At 39.9% G+C, this 8,616-nt stretch overlaps 1 long non-coding RNA gene across 1 annotated transcript; it reads right to left on the reverse strand.

Annotated features, from left to right (window-relative positions):
- Positions 1-878: 878 nt before the first annotated feature.
- LOC125549241 lies at positions 879-3,009 on the reverse strand. The gene is made up of 2 exons (XR_007301287.1): positions 2,928-3,009; positions 879-1,156 (listed from the first exon to the last, which is right to left on the reverse strand). It is a non-coding gene; the product is annotated as an uncharacterized LOC125549241 (long non-coding RNA).
- Positions 3,010-8,616: the final 5,607 nt, after the last annotated feature.

Here is an 8,616-nt window from a genome sequence, read left to right on the forward strand (position 1 = left end):
GGGGGGTTCCGGTAACCCCCCCGGTTCTCCGGTTTTATCCGAAACTTCCCCGGAACATTTCCGGTGTCCGAATATAGCCGTCCAATATATCAATCTTTATGTGTCGACCATTTCGAGACTCCTCGTCATGTCCGTGATCACATCCGGGACTCCGAACAACCTTCGGTACATCAAAATACATAAACTCATAATAACTGTAATCGTAACTTTAAGTGTGCGGACCCTACGGTTCGAGAACAATCACTACACCACAACACTACTTCCCCAATAGCTAGGTTGGATGGGAATACACGTTTTGCCAATAGACAGTCGGTTGGGAAAGACTATTGCCCACCGATTCTGTCTGTTGGGGAAAGTCCAGACGGGAAAACCCTTTCCCGACCGACTTTCTGTCGGCTATGGCATATCTTCCCCGACCAACATTCTGTTGGGCCTGCCATGGGCCTTTCCCGACCAACAGTCCGTTGGGGATGCCATGGGCCTTTCCCGACCGACTATGGGACAGGGTATCTTTTCCCGACCAACAATTTATTGGTGTTGCCATGGGCCTTTCCCGACCGACTATCTGATAGTGTGTTCTTTCCCAACCAACATTCCGTTGGGCCTTGTATTAGGCTTTCCCAACCGACTGTTAGACAGGGTTTGCTTTGCCGACCAACATCTGTTAGCCCTCTCATAGCTGGATTTCACATTACCATCAGAAAATCAATCAATCAAGTTATATAATTCATAATAGCAACAAGCATGTCATCCAACAATATTAAACCAGAACCAAACAATAATAACATAGATTCATTACTTTTCACATATAAAAAGCCCATCTGTTATAAACTAGTGACCATCCAAGTTCCCTATAAACTAATGTAACTAATTAAATAGAGGAAACTTTCTGGTTCATTGTCTGAGAGCAAAAAATTCTTTTGTTTTCTAGAATATGTCTCCGAGGCACATCATCTGCCTCGGCTCCTTCTAGTGGGCAACTACATACATCAGATCTTGCAGAATGAATACATTATGGTTCATTGTCCCAGACACAATGTGGGTGTACAAAATGATAGGTAAAATGCATCTCCAATGAATCTATCACCATTACACAAAATATCCCGTTGACGTAAACCGCCGACTTCATGGTTCCTCGTCCTCTTGCATGTCTTTCCTACAAAATGTAAAGAAGTTGCAATTACATTCATAGAAAATTGCACCATCAAAATTTGTATAAAGCATAACATTGACAAACAACTATTATTTCATAAGGCAAGCTAGTACCAAAACACCTACTAAGGAAGGCACTTCATTCAGGTATAGGTAACCACGTAAAGGGCATGTTAAGCACTAGTTAAAACGTCCTAATTTCTAGACACTATATTTCATTGATAACTGTAAAAGCTTCCATGAATATCAACAAGATAAATTATACAAGGAGTTGTCCATTAGATGACTTTTACTATGACCGGGTTAAAAATTTAAAGTAGATGGCAACAAAACAATTGGTTTAAAACTGAAATTGAGCGCGACCTTCTCCGATATTCGCTCATTTTATGGAGCGGAATTGTATTTATCACCAAAGATTAAACAGAATGGGCCATAAATAAGTAAGAGTTTACAGGAAACTTCAGACTTCATTTACCGCAGTGACTTATATAGCTCAGACCTCTAATAACATCCCACCAAAAAAGAATAAGCTCTTTGCGCAATAAAATGATCCAGGATAAGGAACCATTTGAATTTACACTCTTAACAATGGGAATGTATAGACTACAAAGGACTACCATACTGATACATGATCTTTGGGATCTTCTGTCCAACAAAATTTTAGATACATGCAGTTTCTTCAGAAGGATGTCGTACAACCAAACTCTATCAGTACATGTTAGCCTAGCTGCCTATCTACTACAGTGTCAACACAGGGCTATAGTGACAAAGGAAACTTGAATGCTAAGTTCAGCTATGACTGTACAGATACAGTTCTCTCTTATTGATTAATAAGTCTCTGTTAGAATTCTTAAGTGTATATTCTCAAAAAATAGCAAAAAGGTGATTCACGAGTACTATATTTCCATGAAAAATAACCAAGAATAAAGCAGTCAATTTAAGAGATCCAACAACAACCTATGATGCCCACTTCCCACACCATGTACTTCTAGTTTCATATCACTTGCCACCCTATTGCACGCTTCGATTGATAAATTTGAGAAGGAAAAAAAACAAATAGATCATTTTAATGCAGGCATTAGATAACGAGCGGAGATTATTAATAGTTTAATACACACATGAAATTGTCCATTGGGAGTGTAAGATATCTGATCATCAGTTACCAGCAGTAAGAGCCAAAGAATTCGAATTTTTTGAGAAAGATATGTTACAACAGAAAATCTCACCATTTGACTTCAGTGCAATTGCATCGTTGCATAGTGTTGGTAAGTAAACCATCTCACTAATCATCATCGGTATCACAACCACGACATATTAAATAAAACTGCAGATTAATATACGAGCAAGGTCATTGGCCTCGTAGAATTTTACAGAAAAATAGAACAAATGATAAGAGATGTAGGAAGGTTGGTAAAGCGGGTTGCCCATTGACATGAGCAGACCGACCAGATTTCCTTCCATAGTGGTTTGACTATGCCGAATCTGGAAGGCAAAGCGATGGTACGAAAAACCTAGGCCTCTTTATACACAACCAGATGAGATAAAACTAGTCGTGGATTTGTCCAACAAGAAGATCGTCATATCGGCTAAACTTGTACACACTAATATTTATGTCATTCAAATAAGCTATAATGATGATAAAACTACACTCCATTCATAACACAAGGTAGAAATTGGCAATTTGAAAGGAAGGCTATTTAACTACCAAAGTTCGTACAAACTGTATCCTATCCCTTTTTGTACAGTTCATATGATTAATAGATGCATAAAAATACCTGAGCTAGCAGGTTGACATATCTTCAAATATGGGAGGTGAACTGTACATAGCCAGGAATTCCAAGCAAACCATGCGTCGACTAAACCCTACAAACGTTAGAGTGTCAACGGTGTCAAGTGAAAGTAATAAATGCATCTATACTATTCAGTTGGTTAGGTACACACTTGAAACTTCAAAAAATCTCCGGAGATACAGTCTTGTTCTAAATTCTAAGTGATATCAGGACTGATGCAAAGTGTCCAGCCAACTGTTTGACGTTCAATTTGTAACCTATATTATCATCTGAAAATGTAATCTAGTGAGCATAAAATTTCCTTCTCGACATGGAAAATGATCATTTAAATCAGAAGAGAACTTATTTGCAACTGAAATTGACCACAGTTGAGTAGTATGAATGTATGCTAGTCTGATGTGTGTTTCTTTTCTCATTCTAAGAGAAGTACAATCGTGCTTGTGCTTCCATATGGTAATTACAAATGACTAATGAAAGGATGATGTATAGACGAGCAACTAGAAAAGACCTATCTACCTCTTACCTGGTTACAATGCCACTGTGCACGAATAGAAGCAGCTTCTTGAAGAATCCTCAATTTTAGTTCGTTACCTACCCAAAAGATAAAAAAAATATCAAATCTAGGTTTCATGAAACTATCATGCTCAAAGAATAAGATTTAGCATATCATTCATGACAAAATGACCAGATATAAAAAAACAAGCAGCCTGGCATAACCTCAATTACAGATCAAAAGTGAGAAAAAGAAGAAAATGCAGAAAACAAGTAAAATTGTATGACAACTCAAGATCTGTAAAAATACTCACATATCCAGATACACTTGATGTGATGCAGGCATATGGTTACGGATCTTTTTAAAGCGATCAATAAACTTAAGACCAAGTGAAAAAAATCACTGGGGCTATGAAAGGTTCATCGCTGGGACTTAAAATCTATAGGAAGAGGGAGAGATGGAGAGAGAGCTTACGGATGTTTTTGTTGCCGCCATGGATAGCTAAGAGAGATGGGGGCAGCACCACCATGCTCCTAGTTGCCAGAAGATACGGGAGTAGAGGCCGCCCGCCTTGTCCGAACCGCCAGGACCGAAGGGACCTTGTCCCGCTCAGATCTGCTACCATGGGAAGGTGGAGAGGGAGCTGGGTATGGGTTGGGGTGGAGGTGGCATCTGAGGAGCGGAGAGGTGGCCTCATCGGGCGCTTGGCAGCAAACAAGAAGTGCCGCCGCCGGCAACTGGGTGAGAGCATCGGCGCCATAGGAACGTCTCCACATGGAGAAACTGCAGCGATGTGGGGATGGGGATGGTGATGGATTGGTGGGAGGAAGAGATGGACAGAGTGGTGGAAGCGTCGCCGGATGCGAGCGTCGCCGCCGCCGCCGCTCGCCGCGCCGCTCAGATCGGGAGAGAAAGAGATAAGGGAGAGAGGACAGAGAGATAGCGGGGTGGTGTTTGTTTTTTTCACGGGTGATTATTAGGAGGTGGGCTTTGGGAGCGCGCAGCATGAAAGTTTCGGATGGACTTTCGCGCTAAGTTTTCGCAGGCGCGCGAACGGATATTTTTGGCGGCCCAGTTGTCGACCCACAGTCGGTCGGGAACATTTGCCGACCGACGGTGTGACAAGAGTGCGATTATTACCCACCAATAGCTCGATGTTATACATTTCAGCATTCCCAACCGACAGTTGGTCGTTATATACGTGTAATACCGACCCACAATCTGATAAGAGTTTTACCAACAAACAGTTGGTCGGCAAAACAGACTTTTTCCAACACACATCCGTAGGGAATGCAGTGTCGTGGTGTAGTGAATGTAGACATGACCGAGACACGTCTCCGGTCAATAACCAATAGCGGGACCTGGATGCCCATATTGGCTCCTACATATTCTACGAAGATCTTTATCGGTCAGACCGCATAACTACATACGTTGTTCCCTTTGTCATCGGTATGTTACTTACCCGAGATTCGATCGTCGGTATCCAATACCTAGTTCAATCTCATTACCGGCAAGTCTCTTTACTCGTTCCATAATACATCATCTCACAACTAACACATTAGTTGCAATGCTTGCAAGGCTTATGTGATGTGTATTACCGAGAGGGCCCAGAGATACCTCTCCGTCAAACGGAGTGACAATTCCTAATCTCGAAATACGCCAACCCAACATGTACCTTTGGAGACACCTGTAGAGCTCCTTTATAATCACCCAGTTACGTTGTGACGTTTGGTATCACACAAAGTGTTCCTCCGGCAAACGGGAGTTGCATAATCTCATAGTCATAGGAACATGTATAAGTCATGAAGAAAGCAATAGCAACATACTAAACGATCGGGTGTTAAACTAATGGAATGGGTCATGTCAATCAGATCATTCAACTAATGATGTGATCCCATTAATCAAATAACAACTCTTTGTCCATGGTTAGGAAACATAACCATCTTTGATTAACGAGCTAGTCAAGTAGAGACATACTAGTGACACTATGTTTGTCTATGTATTCACACATGTATTATGTTTCCGGTTAATACAATTCTAGCATGAATAATAAACATTTATCATGATATAAGGAAATAAATAATAACTTTATTATTGCCTCTAGGGCATATTTTCTTTAGTCTCCCACTTGCACTAGAGTCAATAATCTAGATCACATCGCCATGTGATTTAACATCAATAGTTCACATCTTTATGTGATTGGTTCACATCTCCATGTGACTAACACCCAAAGGGTTTACTAGATTCAATAATCTAGTTCACATTGCTATGTGATTAAGACCCAAAAAGTGATCATGTTTTGCTTGTGAGAGAAGTTTAGTCAACGGGTCTGCCACATTCAGATCCGCATGTATTTTGCAAATTTCTATGTCAACAATGCTCTGCATGGAGCTACTCTAGCTAATTGCTCCCACTTTCAATATGTATCTAGATTGAGACTTAGAGTCATCTGGATCAGTGTCAAAACTTGCATCGACGTAACCCTTTACGACGAACCTTTTGTCACCTCCGTAATCGAGAAACATATCCTTATTCCAGTAAGGATAATTTTGACCGCTGTCCATTGATCTACTCCTAGATCACTATTGTACTCCCTCTCTTAACACAGTGTATGGTATACAATAGATCTGGTACACAGCATGGCATACTTTATAGAACCTATGACTGAGGCATAGGGAATGACTTTCATTCTCTTTCTATCTTCTGCCGTGGTCGGGCTTTGAGTCTTACTCAACTTCACACCTTGTAACACAGGCAAGAAACTTTTTCTTTGACTGCTCCATTTTGAACTACTTCAAAATCTTGTCAAGGTATGTACTCATTGAAAAAAACTTATCAAGCGTCTTGATCTATCTCTATAGATCTTGATACTCAATATGTAAGCAGCTTCACCGAGGTCTTTCTTTGTAAATTTCCTTTCAAACACTCCTTTATGCTTTGCAGAATAATTCTACATTATTTCCGATCAACAATATGTCATTCACATATACTTATCAGAAATGTTGTAGTGCTCCCACTCACTTTCTTGTAAATACATGCTTCACCGCAAGTCTGTATAAAACTATATGCTTTGATCAACTTATCAAAGCGTATATTCCAACTCCGAGATGCTTGCACCAGTCCATAAATGGATCGCTGGAGCATGCATATTTTGTTAGCACCTTTAGGATTGACAAAACCATCTTGTTTCATCACATACAACTCTTCTTTAATAAATCCATTAAGGAATGCAATTTTGTTTATCCATTTTCCAGATTTCATAAAATGCGGCAATTGCTAACATGATTCGGACAGACTTAAGCATAGATACGAGTGAGAAACTCTCATCGTAGTCAACACCTTGAACTTGTCGAAAACCTTTTGCAACAATTCTAGCTTTGTAGATAGTAACACTACTATCCGTGTCCGTCTTCCTCTTGAAGATCCATTTATTATCAATGGCTTGCCGATCCTCGGGCAAGTCCACCAAAGTCCACACTTTGTTCTCATACATGGATCCTATCTCAGATTTCATGGCCTCAAGCCATTTATCGGAATCTGGGCTCATCATCGCTTCCTCATAGTTCGTAGGTTCGTCATGGTCATGTAACATGACCTCCAGAATAGGATTACCGTACCAATCTGGTGCGGATCTCACTCTGGTTTACCTACGAGATTCGGTAGTAACTTGATCTGAAGTTACATGATCATCATCATTAGCTTCCTCACTAATTGGTGTAGTAGTCACAGGAACAGATTTCTGTGATGAACTATTTTCCAATAAGGGAGAAGGTACAATTACCTTATCAAGTTTTCTACTTTCCTCCCACTCACTTCTTTCGAGAGAAACTCCTTCTCTAGAAAGGATCCATTCTTAGCAACGAATGTCTTGCCTTCGGATCTGTGATAGAAGGTGTACCCAACTGTCTCCTTTGGGTATCCTATGAAGACATATTTCTCCGATTAGAGTTTGAGCTTATCAGGTTGAAGTTTTTTCACATAAGCATCGCAACTCCAAACTTTAAGAAACGACAGCTTAGGTTTCTTGCCAAACGACATGGTGTCGTCTCAACGGATTTAGATGGTGCCCTATTTAACGTGAATGCAGCTGTCTCTAATGCATAACCCCAAAACGATAGTGGTAGATCGGTAAGAGACATCATAGATCGCACTATATCTAATAAAGTACAGTTATGACGTTCCGACACACCATTACACTATGGTGTTCCAGGTGGCGTGAGTAGTGAAACTATTTCACATTCTTTTAACTGAAGACCAAACTCGTAATTCAAATACTCTTATCCACGATCAGATCGTAGAAACTTTATTTTCTTGCTACGATGATTTTCCACTTCACTCTGAAATTCTTTAAACTTTTCAAATGTTTCAGACTTATGTTTCATCAAGTAGATATACTCATATCTGCTCAAATTATCTGGGAAGAACAGAAAATAATGATACCTGTCGCGAGCCTCAATATTCATCGGACCACATACATCAGTATGTATGATTTCCAACAAATCTGTTGCTCGCTCCATTGTTCCTAAGAACGGAGTCTTAGTCATCTTGCCCATGAGGCATGGTTCGCAAGCATCAACTGATTCATAATCAAGTGATTCCAAAAGCCCATCAGCATGGAGTTTCTTCATGCGCTTTACACCAATATGACCTAAACGGTAGTGCCACAAATAAGTTTGCACTATCATTATTAACGTTGCATCTTTTGGTTTCAATATTATGTTTATGTGTATCACTACGATCGAGATACAACGAACTATTTTCATTGGGTGTGTAACCATATAAGGTTTTATTCATGTAAACAGAACAAAAATTTACTCTCTTACTTAAATGAATAACCGTATTACAATAAACATGATCAAATCATATTCATGCTCAACGCAAACACCAAATAACACTTACTTAGGTTCAACACTAATCCCGAAAGTATAGGGAGTGTGCGATGATGATCATATCAATTTTGGAACCACTTCCAACACACATCGTTACTTCACCCTTAACTAGTCTCTGTTTATTCTGCAACTCCCGTTTCGAGTTACTAATCTTAGCAACTGAACTAGTATCAAATACTGAGGGGTTGCTATAAACACTAGTAAAGTACACATCAATAACATGTATATCAAATATACTTATGTTCACTTTGTCATCCTTTTTATCCGCCAATCACTTGGGGTAGTTCTGCAT

The sequence above is a fragment of the Triticum urartu genome, chromosome 3 (genome assembly GCF_003073215.2).
Source record: "Triticum urartu cultivar G1812 chromosome 3, Tu2.1, whole genome shotgun sequence".
Lineage (NCBI taxonomy): Eukaryota > Viridiplantae > Streptophyta > Magnoliopsida > Poales > Poaceae > Triticum > Triticum urartu.